This window comes from Ixodes scapularis, unplaced genomic scaffold (assembly GCF_016920785.2).
Source record: "Ixodes scapularis isolate PalLabHiFi unplaced genomic scaffold, ASM1692078v2 PGA_scaffold11__112_contigs__length_91849675, whole genome shotgun sequence".
In the NCBI taxonomy this organism is placed as follows: domain Eukaryota; kingdom Metazoa; phylum Arthropoda; class Arachnida; order Ixodida; family Ixodidae; genus Ixodes; species Ixodes scapularis.
In genome coordinates, this window is record NW_024609837.1 from 20,660,201 (window position 1) to 20,681,788 (window position 21,588).

The window sequence follows — 21,588 nt, forward strand, 5'->3', positions numbered from 1 at the left end:
GACAGCACTTAGTGCACACTATTTCGGTAAGCTGAATACAATATTAACACGAAGCATTCCACACCAAGCAAGTCATTTGTGCGGTAAGAATTCTGTTAAATAGCCCACTTTTTGTGCCCACTAATTGAGTTGATAAAAATCTCGATGAGAGGTTGTTTCACTCTAAAAGCAAGTGCAGAAACTCCCACCGCCTCAGTCCTTATCATAAGGCGGCTGAAATAGCCGAGTCCTAATAGCATCCTCTGCAAAAAATGTTTAGACAATATATGCATGTTCGGTCAACAGCCCCTAAACGTTTATGTTCATTAAAACAAATGAAACTTTTAATGAACTGTTAGAAAGACTTTCCCGCACTCGCGAATATTTGTTGCCTTTTAGAAAAGGTTTTCTGCGCAGCACATTTTGAAACTTTCAGTTTTTTAATCAGATTGTGCTGATTGAAGCTTTCCCTGGCAAAAACGCAAAGTGTTTCTCTCCCTCGAAAATTACTCGGAACATTCCGTCGTTGCCTTCGTTCTTTTATCCTGCGAGACTCTATTTATATATAAAAAAAACGCGCGAATGTTTAGTACCATTAAAAAAAATCAAAGATGGCCCGAAAAAAAAAAGAACACAAAAAGACGCGAGACCACCGGACTGCGAGATTAAAATTTATCTTGTAGGTTCGAGCCGTCTTAACGACATCAGCGGTGGAAACCACTTCCGAAGTAGTATCTTTATTATCGAAGACTTCCGGCAGAGACGAGGTACTTGGTGCATGGGAGGCCGTCAAAGAAAGAAAGACCGATGCATAATTTAGAAGGCAGGAGAATGTGTTACAATGACCTCGATGTACCGCGAGGGCTTCGGCGTCTCAAGCTTCGTGGTGCTTGTTTCTTTATTTTTGTAATATTGTACGTTTATATCTTGTGTATTTGCATATACTATATCTTTCAAATGTCAACGTTATTCTGGAGAGGAAAGTGCATAAATACAATGTTTTTTTACCTTCTAATCAAGTTGAGAATGAAATAAATTTATTCTAGAGCCGAATAATGTACGGAATAAAGCTATATTCACTTGGTGATGTTACAAAGATGTCTGGAGAAATAAGTTTTGCGTATAATTATTTCGCTGTTATTACTCCTTTTCCTTTTATATGGCTATTCAAGTGGATTCTTGCGAAGTAATTTTTATGCTTACAAGACGGTTTATTTTGAAGCAGGATTTTATAAACTGAATTAATGCAATCGCATGAAAGGAAAATTTACGAAAACACATTAGCGAACGGTGACCACTTATTTATGCCGTCTGATTCATATTTAATGCGCAAAAGTGAAAAAGTTACAAAATAAATAAACTAATTATAAATCCATCTTACGGGTTTTGGCACGCAAAAATGCGTTATGCAACCGCCCCTCAAAGGTTGACATCCCCGCACGCCACCATTTTAATACCCATAAACTTTGTCGAATGAGGCACTGTTTGTTCGTGCGCGGTCTTAAATAACACACTGATTAAATAACAAAAAATGTACCATTTGCGTTGGCCTCAATTGGTTACAATAATCCAAATGTAATAATCTTCGCAAAGTTGTGGCGTCTTCCGGACATCTATGTTACTACGACTATCCCAATGTCTACAAACTGCTTAAATCAGCCTCCTTTACACGCAACCACCGTGCAGTAACATAACGCACTGAGCAAAGCCAAACTCGTCGGATATGCGCTTGCTTACATACAAAAAAAAGCACACACACACAGACTATATCGTGTGCATCTGGCGACAATCCTGGATAAAAGAAGCGCATGTGGCCAGCCTTTCCAGGCTAGCCATTGATCGCCGGTTCACCCGGAAGTTAATGCAACTCGTCAGGGTGTTCATTAATAATCTGAGAGACTGCTGCGCGAATGCTTCCGTATTAGCAGCGAGCAATCGCGAGCGTTAGCACCCATCGACCGCTACCTTTGCAGCTTTGCTAATGGCCCTTAGGGATCCGAAGGTCGGCGAATCATAACCTCAAGTGGAGCGCAGCATCAAGTTTACTCTCATGCTCAAAATTCTAATCAAAATTATTTTTATTACAAGTGATTTGCCTATCGTCACATATATATTTCATAATATTTATATCACAAGAATAGTAGAGCAGACATATTCTTGCTACAATAGTCTTATGAAGAGTTTATGTTGGGCTTATTGAGTGCAGCATTTAGCAAGAGCACGGTTTAAAATGCACTATTGTATTTTACAAATTGTATTTTGAACTGATGTAAATCGCCCTCAACAGTTGTGTAGTATTAGTTTACAAGAGAACTGTCATCTGGCATTGTTCCCCGTGTTAATTGCAAAAGAGAAATTGATATGCGACATCCTACTCTCTTTAGGGTTAATTTCCCCCCTTCCAGTTCGCTTGCTCCATTACAATTGTAAAGCCCGTCAGTCTTGTCGTGCTTACTACGCTCTTTACAAAGAGCTCAATTCGTTCAAGTGCGCAACCATGTCTTAGGCAACTACTCCACAATTGTGAAGGCTTTCAGCCTTGTCCGTTCATATACCGTTCACAACATTGTTCAAAACTCGATGACAAAAAAAATTTATACCCAACTTTTGATCGTTTCTTTCAAGCTCGCCAGTAGCTATTGCCAGCTGGCAGGTTTGGCCTTTTTTCTTTGTTTTCGTTTGTAGTGTAGCTGTGAGTTGTGTCGACCCTACAGTTCTCCGGGTGGGGCGTTTCTTTATAGCAGAACGTTGGGCGTTTCCCTTATTTCAATATTAAAGACTGCGGCCCAACCTACGAATCTGCGAATTGCGGTAAAGGGTTCCTTTATGTGTTCTCTGGGCTGACGATTGACCGCGACGTTGCGTTAAGGTTATCCTCGAAGTAAGTGTACACGATGATTCTGCTAGACCTTTTGATCAGATGAGAAAGGATTTTATACCTTTAACACTTAACTAGTAAAATTTAACTGTCTAATATCGTTTCAATTTGATTTTTATTTAACTGAGTAGCAGTTTTTTTTATAGTGGATTGTTTAGGTTGGATAATACTTCGTTTTCAACTTGCGCGGTAGTGCTCTTGTACGAAGTCCAACTTTACAAATTACGAAAAATACATCAATTGACCTAATATACACGTGTGACAAGAAAAAACAAATCATCCGCATTTTTTTTTTATTTGACATGAAAATGGTGGACTGCCGGAAAGGCAGTACATTGAAGCGAGTGCTGGATGCAATTATTTGCGAGGTTAAGATTCAGGTTTACTCTATTGTATCGGATGAAGCTGTGCGGCCCACAGCAATATTTAGGAGGTTACAGCCTCTGAAGTTTATGCCATAAATGCCTTTATTAATCTTAACTGCTTTGCGGCACTCATGAAATATGTGTTACGTTTGCTACTGTATACGAATGACTACTGTTTTTGTTTTTTTTAAACTAATGAATGTAATGTTTCAGAGTCCCACTTTCTTGATAGCATTTGTTTCCGGTAGCGTCGCATTAAAGTTGGCCAGATAAATGTGTGTAAACGTTTACCCGTCATGAAAAAAGAACATGGCATAACGTAGGCGCCGGTGAGAAACAAATAACGAAGCTCGAAAGCAAAACTAAGTATAACGTGTTGATGTCCAGGCACCCCAGGCTAAACAACATCAGAAAACCCGATTAGCAAAAACAAAGTATTGGGTCAAAGAAAAAAATAAAGGCGAGAATATATTCGTGTTCTGCATTTATTGCCTTCGCGTGTTCGCTCGGAAACCACGGATATCAGGAATAACGATCGGCTGATTTCCGCCTTATCGGCTCGCAGGTGACGGCGTTGCCCCTGTTCAAGATTTCTTTTCGGCTTCCTTCGGTCTTGTCTTAATGGATGCAACGGTGTCGAGTTCGCCTTGTACTCCGGCGTCAGGAGGCTATGTCGTAGCAATGCCGAGGTCGTTGGAGCCGAGTTCGCCTTTGCCCAAGTGCGTGGGCGGTGGCGCCGTCGACATGGATGAAGTCTTTCCGACAGACTCGCTCACTTTGTCCGGGCACAGAAACATTAATGCTTTTTTTGTTGTTTTTTCGTCAGCTTTGTTACTTGTGTAGCTCTTTTTTTCCTTGTCTCTCTGTGCTTATTGTCATGAATATGTGGCGAAGCACTAGATGCCTTTTATCTGAAATAGCGTATTGTACAATCACGGATTATTTGAGCTCCAAGATTCCTTTCTACTTTTTTTGTTTCTGAAAAAACCGATTTGGTTCAAACCATTTGATAGAACGCGAATTTTTCGTTTTATTATTTAATCTCTATAAAAATTGAGAGATTATGGAAAGTTGTGGGGACCGCAGACGCCTCCTAAAAAAATCTAATTGGAAGTTCCAGCTTATATCGTTCGCCTGGGTACAACTTCAGACGAGTAGTCAGAACTAAAAGAAAGGTGACAAAACGGGCTCTATCGCAGTGCCATTTTTGAACACCCCCACGTGAATCGCACGTTCGGTGTACGAAAAAAAAGCATACATTGGACGGGATACTCAGTTTGTGTGGTAGTATCGAATATTTCGTTTGCTTAAACGCCGCATCAGCAAAACAGTCCATAAACCCTTAGGCAGGATATATCTATCAGGTTGCACTAATGGCAGCGCGGAAAAATCAGGAAAAACAGACAGTACAAGGCACACTTGTGTGACGCAGAAAATAATTGATAATGTTGTGCCAAATTAACTGCAGAGCACGCTGGTAAAGTCGACATGACACATGAAGAATAAAACAAACTCTGGACAAGGGACGATAAACATCTTAGAGATCGCCAAATTTATCGTGAACAACGAAATGTTTTGCACTAAGTAACACCGAGATAAGTGATCTTCGTAAACCAACCTGGCTGCCGAATAGTTTCAACGGAATACTTGACGCGGGTTCGCAAATCTCCGAGAAAGATTTTTTTTTTTTTTCCGTGGCATTAATAATTTTTGCAGTGCCTTGCGTAACCACTGCGCTTGACGGGCAGTCTGTTGTAGACCACGCATTATTTTTTTACATGGATAACAATGTCAACCAAATACGAGTAATTAAAACAAAATAATTAGCGCCTTTATTATTAGCAGAATTTCTCCTTAGATTGCCTAGGCGTCGCTGCAATTGTTCTCTGCAACATCCTTGATGAATAAGGCAAGCTAGTTCTGTCTTCTCGCTGGTGGTGCTGCTCTTTTAACAGTGTTTTGAGGGTTATTCCTTTTTTTTTTTTATAAAAGCTGTAATGTCTCGTTACAATCTAGCCCAGGGGTGGCCAAGCTATGGCTCGCGAGCCGGCAACGGTTTGGTAGTCTACTGCTACCTTACGTACAATTGGACTGCTTTTGACTCGTGTAGATTGAAAGTAGTTCGAGTGTTGTCTATTGCTTGAAACAAAAGTATCAAGGGGGAGGGGGGTTCTGCAGCAGGTTTAACGTCCTCGTCGTCATTACTTCGTGTTCGTCCCATGGAACTACCTGGATGGACGAGACATTACTGGATAAAAAAAAGTATGGTTGCTTTACGAGACTTCTTAATAGGCTAGTTGGTGCATTATACTCGGAAAACATCTATGCGCAATCTTAGCTAGACACGACGAAGGAAAAACAGACAAGCGCTTGTCCATGTCCCTTTGTTTGTGTCCAGTTCTGTTTGCGCTTACAAGTTTCACGAGAAAATTGTTCATCCTATAATGGTTGCGTAGCGAATGAGCAAACTGCGTGCTATCGAAGGTTCTCTTATAAATATGTTACCAGGAAGTAAAAAAAGATATAGAAAGGACAAGGGTGTAGGGAATGTCACGTGTGCTCGAACCATAACTTATTATTTTGAGAAAACAAAAATGCCTCGCTTAGACATTCGGCCAAATATGATGCAGCAGAGATGGAACCAGTGCACCGTTCGTGCCCTATCGCCTGCGAGTGGTGCAACGCCGTTGGTCACGTGTGCTTGAACGGCAAACTAACAGCTGCGCCTGGGCAATGTCGCCCATGGACTTGCTGTGGGGCAACCGACACCAACACGAAAATCAATCCTGGTCTGAGCAGTTTTTCCGTATCAAGCTGTTGCCATGAAAGGATCTGTCAAATGGCTATTGACCAATCAAGGATTTCTCTTTTTTATTGGAGTTGGCATTTTTGTGTCTCGTTGCGTCTCTTTTTTGAGGTAAAATCTCAAGAGAGGAGTCTAATTGTGCAACAGCCGGACGGTAGAGGCTGACTGAAGCGAGGGCTCAGGTAAAAATGTTTGATATCAGACGGTGTATTTTAGTTGAAGGCAGCTCGGGTGTTCTCAGTGTAGTGCATGTATTTGATATTAATAGTATTAAAACACATTAAACGAACACCAAATCAATAGGAAACTTTTATTTTTTTTCGGTCGGGTTCCTTTGGCCATAAATTAACAGCAACCACCATCTATGGTCCGCTGCTCCACCCAAAGGACTTTCATCTGCAAACTGCAGCCGTAAGTAGCCAAATCACGCTCTGAACCGTCTACTTTTTACTCATGCAAGCTCATTCTTTATAACTTTGATGCACAAAATGCACTAACTTCTAGGACCTATCCACAAACTCCTAGGACCTATCCACAAATTTTTAGCGAGATCCGTTAAAAAATCAATTTATCCGGTTCCATGAGAAGGCTACCGATCAATGTCACTCACGTAGTAGTACACAGCGAGAGTAGTAGAATATATATCCCTACTTACCGTGAAACTCATGATTGCTTAATGCTCTAATGCAAATGAGTATTTTTTTATCTAAAGCTATTTTACTGCTAGGATACGTGATATATGTATACATTGAGTATTAAGCAACACACACTACTGTAATGTCGGCTTACGCGTACGTTTTCACTCAAGACCGGCGGTCTAGGTGTATTATTTTAGTTTATTACCAGTGATACCTTCTTAAGTTAATAAGGTTACAGGCGAAACTCTAATAATGACTGGCCAAACCACGCAGTCCAAAATTCTTAATGCGAAGGGAGACTGTAAATATTTGATCAAAATAATAATTGCAACAACTACGGGTAACTTTCACTGAGAACATTTTGCATGTAAACAATTCCGAGCTTCTCGGTTCTGTCGTCTAACATGCATTTGTCTTCCTTGAACTACATTGTATTGCTAATGGTACATTAAAATATTTTAAAATATTTTTATATTCAACAACAACGAAGCAAAAAGATTACTTACAGACGCGAAAGAACTACGTAACCGCAGTGATTGCCTCCATTGCTCAAGAAAGGCGAGCAGACGAACAAGTTTAGAAAATTTAATTTTGGCCGCGTGAATGATCAGTAATTAAATCTTCATTACCCAAAATTAGGTACCCAGAAGGGTTTTCAAGAAAACATAGTTATAGACAAATTTAAGCTTTCTTTTCACACCTTCCCTGTTTGGGCTTCTTTGATTTTTTTGTTTTTTTTTTAGCATGACCGCTCGGTTTAAGGTGTTCTGCGTGAAAATCGGAGAAAAAATGGCTTCTAAATAAAAACTCTAGAATTGCGTATAACAATTATATAAAAAATGAAAGACGTTCACAACTCCCTGTAACGCTCGATTGGAGCGCAGCTCTTGGGGAGGAGGAGGGAAGGGTACTGAGGGGCGGGCATACCCCCTGCTTCCTCCTTCTCACCTCCTCATCCTCTCTGCTACTCTCCCTTCTTCTCTCCCTCCTTCTCCCCACGCGGTGCATTATGGGACATTCCGCGTAATGCACCGCGCGGTTACGTCGACGTCGACGCCGACGCTGACGCCGCTCAAGCCGGAAACGGGCGCTCAAGAGCTGCGCTCTAAAAGGCCAGGCGAAATTGAAACTTAAGTATAAACCTCAAGATGATTTTATTATTTTGTGAGTGAGATGCTTAACCATTTTATTAGGAATCACCTTTTGCAAAACAGTGTTCAATGTTTTCACTTCTGAATTGCAATATATACTTGTAATAATGAAATGTACACGGCAGACGAATTTATTTATTATCTTTATTCTTTTTTTTTTGAGGGGGAGAGTTGGCAAAGTAAAACAAAATAATGTGTTATATAGCGTAATCCTGGTCGATATGAGATTGATTCCATATAGTTTTATACATACAAAAGCGTTCACTAATTTTTGTTTTGTTTGCCGTAGCATAGGCCACCGCTGTAAGTCTAGCATGAGCTCATGCGGACGACTGCAGGGTAGTGGGTTCGATTCGGACGGCTGCGCATTTGTTTTTTGGCACATATGTTTCCGTACAGCCACTGTTGCAGAATGCACGTTAAAGTTTCAAGATTTACAGTCGAATTATACTAAATAAATATATTTTTAGATGTGCTACCGCTCATTCCTTGCAGACGTACCAGTGTGGCATGCAACACGCCCTTGGCATTGGTACTTCAAAGCAGAATTGGCACCTCCCATATAAATCAGAAATAAACAAATTCTGTCTTCGCGATGGACGTTAACTTGTGGTGAATTTCTGTATTGTAACATACTATGTGTTATAACTTATTATTATCTGGCGCTTACTACTTGAAATATATTTTTGTTAGAATCTTACATGTCCAAAACATATGGGTGTTTGAATAAACACATACCCCCCGAGAAACAAGTGGACGAAAATGTAGTTTCACTGAAAGTGATTTCCCATTATTATTATTATCGCAAACTTAGACCACGAAATGTGTATTTAACATATATAAAAATGCTAAGCATCATGTTTTTTACTAGGTTATTTTGTTTTAGATTAATAAAAAGACAGAAGGGAGAATTGAGTCGTATTCTCTCAAAAAACTATTGCAGCTGTAGTTAATAATTAATTTGTGTATGCTCTTTTGATAAACCGAGCCGCCGTTTGTTGATATTTTCATTTTTATTTCTTCTGGAGTAAATTTTTTTAAACGATATACAATATGCGTGGCACACGTGTTGTCTTACGCTAGTCTGCAGGTGGATGAATTGTTGAATATTGCCGCGCGCGCAGCTGGCCAAGTAGGCAGCGCGCTCGTGGCATAACGGTTACCGTACCTGGCTCCCACGCGAAAAAGCCAGGGTTCGATTCCTGGGAGCCACGCACCTTTTTCTTTATTCCTGCAGACTAGTATTCTGGTAAATTCGAGTATCCTGTTGGGCTTGTTCGAGGTCCGAATGTTCTACGCGTCAAACTTTCTACGCCAATTATTCCAGAAGCCCACGAATGTACATAAGGGGCTCCGTGTGGCAAGTCACAGTCAGTTTCGCCCCAGCGTCCGACTCTGCTGCTACGGCGACTTCGACGCCCGTGACGCTCTACTTTGTTATGTTTCCTTTTTTTATTTTTTGGGCACAAGTTCGCCCCATTCAACGTTTAGTTTCTTCAGTTATCACGGCCTCATCATTTGTCATTCGTGACAATATTCTATAACCCAGTAAACGAATGACTATAGTTTAGACAACTTCAACAGCTTCAACAGCTTTTCTGATATGCCACTGAAATTTCAGTTTCGCTGAAATATTAGTATAAAATGCAGAACAGACTGCGTTCCATTTATTTCAAGATACCTTATTCCAAACCACCACTTCATTTTATTTTGATCAAATAGGCTACATAGAGAGTTTATGTTTGTTATTGTCACCACAGTGGCGAGCGAGCTAAGTTAAAATATAATTGATGAGATGGGGTCATGCTCCCATAGAACAGCCATGATTATCTCCGACAGTTTTCAACTTCAATTTTAAGGAACGTTTCAGACCTTCGAGTTTCTGGTTGGAACCTGGCATTAATTATTACTTTCGCCAAGTCTGAAACCGCTGCGTTTTCAGTTGAAATCCAAAAGTGCGAAATAAAATACTCTAAGATACATTGTCCATCTTCAAGCGCCGCTCACTCATATCTTTTTTTTTTCTTAATTCGGATAGTATTCGTCTTTACGTAATCCACCAGATTGTAATACATTAAACATAAAACCTTTTCGCTCTGAAAAGTGCACTAGTTATTTATTGGCGTCTTCTTTCAAAATTGTTTTATTTTATTCACAATAAGCCCTAGCTTTCCTAACGATAATGTATGGGTAAAATACCTTCAAGAATTTGGTGATTTTCGAGGCTGTTTTAAGTTAACTAAACTGAAGGACTGAGGTGCTGAACATTCACTAATTTAAATAAGACGTGTAGTACCACTGTTATAATGTAAGTTGTTTAAACGCAAGCCATGTTTAAAAAATGTGTCTTAGCTTTAAGAAAAATATACCGAAGTCATCAGCAGTCTAGGATAACTTGCACTAAATAATCTAAAATAATATTATTACAAAAAAACCTTTGCGTTAAATTTTTTTATGATTGCTTGTTTTCCTTAATTGATTGCATGTACAAAAAAACAAACATGCAAAGTAGTTCCTACCCAATTCTTCTAAAGAGAATAGTCGAACAAGTGGATCCTACCGAACCAGCTACATAAATTCCAGCACTCGAACTCTACTCCAAGTATGTTATCACATTTCGCGGCCATTCCAGCATTGTGTTCGTTATAAAAGCGGAGCACTGTTTTTTTTTATTTTATTCTTTTTTTTCTTAGCGGGGGGGGGGGGGGGGTTGGGTGTTGTGGTGATGTCACGCGAGCTGTGTACAAAGTGAGTGTCCTCTTCTAATACGATGAGGGATTTGACGTCGCCTGACCCGACGTCACGGACGTGTACAAAAAGTTTTCCCTACTATTTTTGCCGGTGAAGTTTGATGTCGAGTAACGTATTCACGAAGTCAGTTTCTCTGATAGAGAAATAAGATATAGGCTCTAATTCACTTCCCAGGACGGCTGTTTATCCTGCCATAAACCAATTTAAACGATTGCTTCTTAAATGATGTATATAACGTATTATGGAACTACGAAGATAAATCCGCTGAACATTTTTGGTCTACCTGTTTACCTTATGTTGGTGTTTAGACGAATTCACGAATATTTTAAACTGATATACTTTCCTCATTTAGCTACTTTATTATTATTGACCCAATGTCTCCAGCGCTATTGTTGCTCATTTGAACGCGTGTAATTGTCTCTATTTTTTCCAACGTTCACTCAGGTACATTGCATCGCTAAATCGTTGAGACAGTTTTATGACTAATTAATCATTCGGCGATTTAGAAAGTTTATCCCTCGCGAAAGCCTTAGAGAAGACATTCCTTGCGCTTCTATTTTTTGCGCGTATAATATTTTCGTTTATTGAATTATATGTTCAGCACTGCTTTATATAATAATTATCTTCCCACGAAGGAGTTAAAATCTTTATACGCCTCGCAAGTGGGCTCATTTTCGTCTTCTGCGCATGAGAAAGGAAGTAGCGGTGACGTCAGAACGCCGAGCCCTGATTGGCTGATCGCGACCCCCTATCTGAGCGTCGTCTGCTCCTTTGGAACGTCGTCTGCGTCTGTCTTACCTTTCCTGCGACTTTCGGAAGTGCCTGGTCTTTACGAGCGAGCTCGACTTCGCCTTTCAGAGAGGGCAGACGAAATAACTCGAGCGGTACGTTGATTTTGTCTAACAACTAGCAGCCGCGCATCAAGGAGAGAAGTCAAAGGACTCACTGCCGAAGTGTCCCCAGGCGCCGAGGTTTGTTTGCTAAGAACCGAGAGGTGAGCGTGTTAGTGTCCGCAAGTTCCCTCCTAAATACTTTTTCCCTTCTTTCGTGTGCGGCGAGACCCCTCATTCTTTAATGGCGTCGGCGGGTTGCCGCAGTTAACGTCGTATGCTTTACGTCTGCTAGTCAAAGCGATGGCTGCTTTACCTTTCCTGCGTCTGTCGGAGATTCATCGCTTTTTCACCGGCAAGAGTCACTGCTGCCTCGGGAAACAAGGAGATAACAAGAGGAAGAAATTGACCTCTTAATCTAAAATTGAGGTCAGCGATGAAAGTATAATACGGGAGGGTTCACAAGGGTCACGCGGGCATATTCCATTCAGCACGCCAGCCGGTCGTGGACAGACGGTCGCCGGGTCGCGGAGTGCCTGCTAGGCATAACTGCGGAGCTCGCTTGGTCGCGTTCCGTGGAATCGTGGCCGTTGGAGCTTTTCCCGGGTGTTTATGGATCCAGCGTTCTTGTTCGTCGTGGTCTGTTTCAAGTCCTTTTTACTTTTTTCTTGCTGCTTGAAGTCGGAATGCGTGAGAAGCGCACGTAGAAAAATAAACGTCCGTGGGCCGTCGCGACCGCGGTGCTGTCGGCCATGCTGATTTGATCGTAAGAAGTGCGTAAGACAGCTTCGGAACGGTCGTAGGATTTCGTCGTAACCTGCGCAAAACTTACGAAAATTTAGTTTCGTGAATACGAATTAGTTCTTAAGTTTTGTCTTACGCTCATTTTTGGCGTAAGATCGTTTCGTGAATCTGGCCTCTGCACTTCCGAAAGTCGCAGGAAAGGTGAGACAGACGCAGACGACGTTGCTAGCAGACGACGTTGCAAAGGAGCAGACGACGCTCAGATAGGGGGTCGCCATCAGCCAATCAGGGCTCGGCGTTCTGACGTTACCGCTACCCCCTGCGCAAGAAGCAGACGAACTTGCCCTCCGCATAGTTTTACCAAAGCATTTTAATTGAAGTTAAGCTGTTTGCATGGTGTTTACATGGCAGCCGTTGAAGAATTCGTTCTCTGAATATTTCTGTAATCTTATTTTGCAGTATTTTAACGCGTATTCGTTTAAGACTCTCGCAAAAAAAGAAACACGTCCAGATATTACAAACGACTCTTGAATTATATACTTATTTGCAGTTGCAATATCTGCGGATTGTTCAATTTGCCGGTATTTTGTTTGTTTTGAAAGTTTTGCCTTTTCAGGCAGATATACAGAAAGTTTAAAACATGATACATATTCAAAAGAGGCAAGTATGGAGCTCAACAAAACGCGAAGTGCAGAGCCTTTAAGGTGCAGTCGATCGTGCGTGCATACCTTTGAGTGTGCAACGGCCTGGATGCTCTACCGTACGCAAATCAAACCAAAACTCAATTATAGGATAGAATAGGCTTCTTTTTATTCACTTAAAAGGGTTGGAGATCCGCCATCAGCTTTCGCTTGAATCGATCATACTGTTACTTCAACCCCAAAAATATGAAGCTTTGCCACTTTCAAAGAAAGTGCTGCCGTCATTCTTCTTGGCATTTGATAGAGTTGTTTATGTTTCTTTTCTCCACCATTTCGGCGAAGTGAAATGTCTTCCAGGATAAGTGCGCCATAATTGAGGCAGCCGGAGGTCCCATCGTTATATTTTTTGGGCTGCGCTCTATAAAAGAATATACGGTTCTGTGTTATCTTTTTCGGTGACTGCCGCTGCCAGAAAGGTTTTCCAGCAGATCCACGGAAGCGTGTCATGTAGGGTCCGAATGGCATACGAGGAAACAGCGTCAAGAGACACCAAGGTGGCATCAACGGTACTAGATTATCTCAGTTACGTGACACTGTTTGCACAAGCTGTCTCCCTCATCTCATCCTCCCCACGGTTCGCCTCCCGTAGTTCGAGGCACCGTCGCGTCGAGGGGACAGCTGCCTTGGTAAGAGCAGCGAACTCTAAAGATTACGTTTGTTTCGAAGCACATCACCCAGAGGGCGTTTCAGTCAATATAGATGGCGCTTCAAACGACGGAAAGACGTTTAAGAGTGTTAACGAAACTAAAAGGGAAATATGGGAAGCAGGTATGCAGAATTAATCGGCCTTGGAAATGTACAGATTGTTTAAGGACATTACTAATGAGCTCATCCTCGGCAACTCTAAGGGGAGGTCCTTGTTGTTCGACGCGAGAACCGCAGTGTTGAGGACTAAGACATATAGAGCTAGAGGTCAGGAAGTGGATACGGTGTGTGGAGTTTGTGGAGAGGAGGAGGAGACGGCTGAGCACTTGATAGTTTCCTGTAAGGGGCTTGATCCTGTAGTAGCTGAGGAGGCGGCTAATTTAACAAATGCACTGTGATTTAGGTAAAGTGAGATAAAATTAGATATGGGTAAAAGGTAGTAAGCTGGGTCAGTTGATTGACATCATACATGATGAGAAAAAAGTGAAAGCAGTTTACAACTCCCTGTAACACCGAATTAGAGCGCAGCTCTTGGGGAGGAGAAGGGAAGGTACGGAGAGGAGGCTATGCGCCTCCTTCTGTCCTGCTCGCCTCCCATTAAGGGGAAAATGTTTGGCTAATTTTAGCGGCGAATCTTTTTCCGCTAAATTTAGCGGGGAACATTTGCTGCTAAATTTTGCGGGCACATTTTTGCGCTCAATTTTGCGGGGAAAATTTTCCGCTAGATTTAACGGGGAAGTGTTTCCGCTAAATTTAGCGGGAAAATTTTTCCGCTAGATTTAGCGCGGAAATTTTTCTACTACGTTTTAGCGCGGAAATGTTTCTACTAGGTTTAGTGGGGAAATGTTTCCGCTATATTTGGCGGGGATTTTTTCCGCTAAATTAGGCGGGGAATTTTTTTTACTAGATTTAGCGGGGAAGTTTTGCCGCTAGACTTAGAGGGGAAATTTTTCGCTAAATTTCGGGGAACATTTTTCCACTAGATTTAGCGGGGAAATGTTTCTGCTAAAATTAGCGGGCAAAATTTTTCGCTAAATTTAGCGGGGAAATGTTTCTGCTAAAATTAGCGGGCAAAATTTTTCGCTAAATTTAGCGGGGAAATTTACCCATAATGCATTGCGGGGTTACGCCGACCACGACGGCGACGCCGACGCCGCTCAAACCGGAAAAAGGCGCCTAAGAGCTGCGCTCTAAAAAAAAAAAAAAAAAAAAAACAGCGGAGAAATGGCGGACCATCGAGGAAACAAAGACAGAAAAAACATACACAGTATCTTAAAAGATTGCACACAAACAAAATACCACACACTCGGCAACAGTGAAACATGTCAGTAATCTACTTTTCTACCCGTTCACTACGTCACTGATTTCTTCCCTCAGGAAGGATATCTCTTTTGGTAACAGCCCTAACGAAGTTTCACTAACACATGAATGCCCATGACACGAAATGTGGAAAATCTCTATAATCTCTCTCGTCCACACTACCCCTGTGTGTCCCAGGATGGTGACACAGCAAAAGTCAGGCCGGCATTTGCAATCTCTGCAATGAATTGGCAAAAACCCCCAACCATGGCTTCGAGCGAACACGAATATTTTCTTAATCTATTATTCAAACATCTTCCAGGTTGTCCCACATAGCACCTGTTACATGCCAAAGGGATCGTACACACCACACACGAAACTCAAGTGCCAAAAGGTTTTTTTTGCACCTTTGTACACTTTGCTTTTCGGGGCGCAGGAAACACTATCGGTAATCCATATATGCCACCTACTTGCTTCAAATTATGGGACATACGGTGGAGATAGGGGACCACCACTATGCTCTTCTTTTCTCTTCGAAAATTTGTCCTCTCTACCCCATTAGCGTTTTTAAGCAGTGTGCTGGCTACTTACGCCAAGACTGCCAACCAGAACCCCGACACCTTAAGTCTATCAATTTGTCTTCAAAAACCTCTGGTGATTGAGAACAAAAGTCAACTAAATACGAGTAACTTAAACAAAATAATCTACGCCTTTATTATTAGCAGAATTTCTTTTTAGATTGCCTAGGCGTCGCTGCAACTGTTCTCAGCTACATCCTTGTCGAATGAAGTAAGCTAGTTTTTTCTTCTCGCTGGAAATGCAGCTTTTAAACAGTGTTTTGAGGGTAGTATTTTTCTTTTTTTTTTTATAAGAGCTGTAATGTCTCGCTACAATGAAGCCCAGGAGTGGCCAAACTGCGGCTCGCGAGTCGCAGCTTGGCCACCCCTGGCCCAGCACGCGTGTGTTCGAGCACCGCGGCCGGCGCCGGAGATCCACAAATCTTCGTGTCTGGGACTGACCCGCAGTGCGAAAGCGAAAGGGTCTCCAGTACTGTACGTCACTGGCAGCGCGGCGGACAGCGACGCTGCTCCATCCATGGAGCCCCGATGACAGTTCATGTCTAGCGACGAGTACGGAAGACCGCACACACGGCGACAGCCGCCGAGTACGGCACTAAACGAGTTCACTCGTTTTCCAGTCGCTAGCTTTTGGGTATACAAGCGACGAGTACGGCAGAGCGATCGTACGGCGGCGGCCGCCAAGTACGGCACCGAACGAGTTCACGGGTTTTCCAGTCGCTAGCTTTTGGGTATACGCACTAAGTCTTGCTATATATGCTGAATAAATACCACGTATACAGAATTAAAACAAAATCAGCTTACCTTCTATCTTTAGACGGCTACCGCAAGAGAGGTAGGTGCCGCTTGGAATGCCTATTGTCACGGGTGGTGACCAAAAGAAAACAGGAAATAAACAGGGAGAAATAAACGTTTAATGTGGCGAACTTGTGCCGAAAAATAAAAGGGTACAAAAGATAATAACGGAGCGTCGCGGGCGTCGGAGTCGGCGTAGCAGCAGAGTCGAACGCTGGGCGAAAACTGACTGCAGATCAGCACGCGGAGTCCCTTATGTACGCGCGTTGGGTTCTGGAACAATCGGCCTAGATTGTTCGGCGACTGGAACATTCGGAACTCGATCTGACGAGAATGTTCTCGAACTCACGAGAACGCAATGAAAGGACAAATAAAAGAGCACTCCACTAACTGGATTTGAACCCAGACTTTCTGCGCGACAGTCAAGCACGGTAACCACTCGGCCACGCGCGCGGTCGATCGCCGACGAGCGTGGCATTACTCCCCCCTTTAAAAAGGCATCGTCTCGATGCCACGTAAAAGGCAGCAAAACAGAGCGAAACAAACAAAAAATGGGAACATACGGAGGCTCGCGAAACACAATCGTATCAAGCGGTGCACAAGATCACAGTTCGCAGTCTTATCGCGCGTAGTACGGCTTGAGGCGCACGACGTGGACGACTTCCGGTCGTGGAGCGCGGCGTGATGAAGTCCGTATTCCGTCGGGCATCACCTCGTAGTTCAGATCCCCGAGTCGACGAAGTACTTTGTAGGGTCCGAAGTAGCGCTTCAGGAGTTTCTCACTGAGACCACGGCGGCGGATCGGTGTCCACACCCACACCCTGTCTCCGGGCTGGAAGTGGACGTCCCGACGACGAAGGTTGTAGCGGCCAGTGTCGACACGTTGTTGGGCTTGAATACGGTGTCTGGCGAGCTGGCGGACTTCTTCTGCCCGTTGGGCAACCACCTGGGCGTCGTCGCTTCCGTCGACAGCCGGTTCGTGGGGTAACATCGCGTCCAGCATTGTCGTTACTTTACGACCATGAACCAGTTGGAAGGGTGTCACCCCGGTGGTCTCTTGCACGGCCGTGTTGTAGGCAAATGTGACGTATGGCAACACCTCGTACCAGGTCTTGTGCTCCACGTCGACGTACATGGAGATCATGTCGGCGATGGTCTTGTTGAGTCTCTCCGTCAGCCCGTTGGTCTGCGGGTGGTACGCCGTTGTGCGCCGATGGCTGGTGTGGCTGAGACGAAGGATTTCTTGCGTCAGCTGGGCCATGAACGATGATCCACGGTCTGAGATCAAAACTTCGGGAGCGCCGTGCCTGAGGACGATGGATTCGATAAAGAACTTGGCGACTTCCACAGCAGTCCCTACAGGAAGGGCTTTCGTTTCGGCGTACCGTGTGAGATAATCTGTGGCGACAGTAATCCATCTGTTTCCTTGCGTCGATGGTGGGAAAGGACCAAGTAGATCCATTCCGATCTGCTGGAACGGTACGGTCGGGGGAGCGATCGGATGCAGGAGACCTGCCGGCTTCGTCGGTGGTTTCTTGCGTCGCTGGCACTCGTGGCAGGACCGTGTGTAGAAGTGAACGGTCTTCGGCAGCTTGGGCCAGTAATACCTTTCACGAATTCGGGCCAGCGTACGGCTGTAACCAAGGTGTCCGGACGTCGGGTCGTCGTGACAGGCTTGAAAGATCTCCGCTCTAAGGTCGGTGGGGATTACCAGCAGCCATGGTGTGCTGTTGTCTCCGAAGTTCTCCTTGTAAAGTACACCTTGTCGGAGGACGAAAGTCGGCAGGGCTCTCGAGAAGACACGGGGGACAGTACCCCCTCGTCCTTCGAGGTGCTCGATTAGTGCGCGCAACTCAGGATCGTCTCTTTGACGTCGTGACATGTCGTCGGTGTTCACTGCACCTAGGAAGCACTCGTCGTCTTCGTCGTTGCTACTGCCGGAAGGTGTTTCGATGGGGGCTTTGGACAGGCAGTCGGCGTCGCTGTGCTTGCGGCCTGACTTGTAGACCACAGTCATGTTGAACTCTTGTAGTCGCAGACTCCATCGAGCGAAACGTCCTGACGGGTCCTTGAGGTTCGCAAGCCAGCAGAGCGAGTGGTGGTCCGTGACTACACGGAACGGGCTCCCGTACAAATATGGACGAAACTTCGTGATTGCCCAGACGACAGCAAGGCATTCTTTCTCAGTCGTGGAGTAATTTTTCTCCGCCTTGGACAATGTCCGACTTGCGTAGGCGATAACTCGCTCGGTGCCGTCTTGCACTTGAACCAGTACCGCGCCAAGTCCAGCGTTACTTGCGTCCGTGTGAATTTCGGTTTCCGCATCTTGATCGAAATGTCCTAGAACAGGAGGAGTCTGCAGTCGTCGCTTCAGCTCGTCGAATGCCTGCTGCTGCTTCTCGGCCCATTCGAACTTCTCGGCGTCCTTTGTGAGGTTTGTGAGTGGTGCGGAAATCCTTGCGAAATCCCGGATGAAGCGCCGATAGTAGGCACATAGTCCAAGAAACCTTCGAACGGCCTTCTTGTCTGTCGGTACTGGAAATGCTGCGACGGCGCGAGTCTTCTCTGGGTCGGGGCGAACGCCTTTGTTACTAACCACGTGACCTAGGAACTTCAGTTCGTCATAGGCGAACCGACACTTTGACGGCTTCAGGGTGAGTCCGGCGGTCCGTATGGCTCGGAGAACTGCTCGGAGTCGTCGCAAGTGCTCGTCGAAGTCGCTGGAAAACACTACGACGTCATCGAGGTAGACGAGACAGCTCTGCCACTTCAGTCCTGCCAGTACGGTGTCCATGACACGCTGGAAAGTTGCTGGAGCCGTGCACAGTCCGAAGGGCATCACCTTGAACTCGTACAGCCCATCTGGCGTGACGAAAGCTGTTTTCTCTCGGTCCCGTTCGTCGACTTCGATCTGCCAGTAGCCGCTCTTCAGGTCCATGGATGAAAAGTATCGGGAGTGGCGCAGCCGGTCTAACGTGTCGTCGATGCGGGGGAGTGGATAGACGTCTTTCTTCGTCACTGCGTTCAGCTGCCGGTAGTCCACGCAGAATCTAAGTGTTCCGTCCTTCTTCTTAACCAGTACAACTGGAGAGGCCCACGGACTGCTTGAGGGTTGGAGTATGTCGTCATTCAGCATCTCTTGCACTTGCTCCTGGATCACCTTCCTTTCTTTAACGGAGACTCTGTACGGCGATCGATGCACAGGGCGCGCGTCGTCCTCGGTAACGATGCGGTGTTTCGCAATGGTGGTTTGGCGCACCCTCGACGACGTCGCGAAGCAGTCACTGTATTCGGCGAGAAGGTCACTTAGCTGCCGTCGTTTCGGGCCTGGAAGCTTGGGGTCAATGTCGAGCTGCGCTGGCGCCGTAATGTGTTGCTGAGGCGGCGAGGATTCGTCAGTAATCGCGGTGATTTCGGCGGGGTTTCGGAGTTCCTCGACGTGGCCCACGGCTGCACCTTTCGTGAGGTGTTGCGTTTCGTTTCGGAAGTTCGTCACGAGGGCCACAGTCCGCCCATTCTGAAGTTCAGCCACTCCTCTTGCGACGCCTATTCCTCTTTCTAGGAGTAATTGAAGCTTGCCTTCAAGAACAACTTCGCCGCAGGTAGCTACATCGGCCACTACGGGTACGACAACACTTGATCGCGGCGGCAGGTTCACGTGGTCGGCAGCGACTCGGACGGCGGCTGACGCTGTTTGAGGTTTCTCTGAAGACGGAACAGGCTTGCGCAGCGTCAATCTGTTCTCACCAAGGTCGATGACGGCGCCGTATTCACACAGAAAGTCCATGCCGAGAACAACGTCTCTGGAACAGTCTTGTAGAACGATGAACTTCACAGGGCACGTTTCACCGCGGATCTCGACGCGAGCAGTGCATCTCACGATGGGTGTGATGAGGTGCCCTCCGGCGGTTCGTATTTGAGGTCCATCCCACGGCGTCGTGACTTTTCGAAGGCGGCGGGAGAGCCTCCCACTCAAGACTGAGTAGTCTGCTCCGGTGTCCACGAGTGCAGATGCGTCGTGGCCGTCGATGACGACGTTTAGGTTATTGGACACCACTGCAGCGGCGTCGTTTTGGTCTCTGGTAGCGTTCGAGTGGGGGTCCCCCGACGTTCGTGGAGGATCTTGGCGTCGGTCGTCTTCGGCAACTCCACCTCCAGGGGTTGCCGCGCCTAGTTTCCCCGGCGAGGAGCAAGGGGGGACAGGCTTTCACGTCGTGGTCGGTGCATCGGCGAAGCTGGACGTCGCGGTGACGGCGACCGGAACTCTCGGCGGGACGCAGGCTCGGGGGACTCAGGTCGTCGCAGGTACTCGTCGATCTCGATACGGCGTTCACCATGACGGGGGCGCGGGTCGTTCCGGTGGAACCCGCGTAGCCCGAGTCATCGGTATGGGCATCGGCGGTAGGTGTGGTCCGCTTCCCCGCAATGAAAGCACAGAGGGCGTCGGTCGGGCGTTCGCCACACGTCGGCCTTGCGGGGTGCGCGAGGCTCCGGGCAGGCGTACTGGACCTGGTCGTTGTGGCGTCGGTCGTGCTGCGGTGCAGGAGACTGACGTCGGGGCGGCGTGACATAGGTGCGACGAGGAGGCGGTGGCCGTCGGGCCACTGCGGCGTAACTCAACGTCGGTGGTTCCGGAGCGGTGCTGACGAGAACCTCAGGCTGCAGCGCTTGCTGGACTTCTTCCCTGACAATCTCGGCGATTGAGGGCGAAGCTGGGCTTGCGGCGGCAGGTAGAAGTTTCTTGATCTCTTCCCGGACGACGTCTCGGATCATCTCGCGAATGTCCGTGGTGTTGCAGCCGGAAGGCGAAAAGGAACCGACGCCGGGAACTCGGTGATAGTGGGTGGCTCGTGCTAGAAGGGCACGTTCGATGTTGGTGGCCTCCGTCATGAAGCCTTCGACGGTGGTAGGCGGGCTCCGCACAAGACCACCGAAAATGCTTTCCTTGACGCCACGCATCAAGACTCTGAGCTTCTTTGCTTCGGATGCTTCGGGATCGGCGCGGTTGCTCAGTCGCAGGACATCTTCCACGAAGCTAACGATGCTCTCGTTAGGGCCTTGAATCCTCGCTTGAAGAAGCTCTTCCGCGCGTTCTCTTCGGTGTTGGCTCATGAACGTTCTTCGCAACTCAGCCTTGAGTTGCTCCCAGGAAGTGATCGAAGCTTCGTGGTTCTCGAACCAGTTCCGGGCGGTGGCTTCCAAGGCGAAGTAAGCGTTTTGCAGACACTGTTCCGGTGTCCATCCGTTATGACGGGCCACTCGTTCGTACTGTTGGACCCAGTCGTCGATGTCTTCGTGGCTTTCGCCGTGGAAGGGAGCCGGTGTCCGAGGAGCGACGGGTAGGTAGACGACGGCAGGAGCGGTGGGGGCCTGCGACTGGTTTTCCATCGTCGTCTTCTTCGGCTTGGGTTTGTCCAGCAGCAAACCG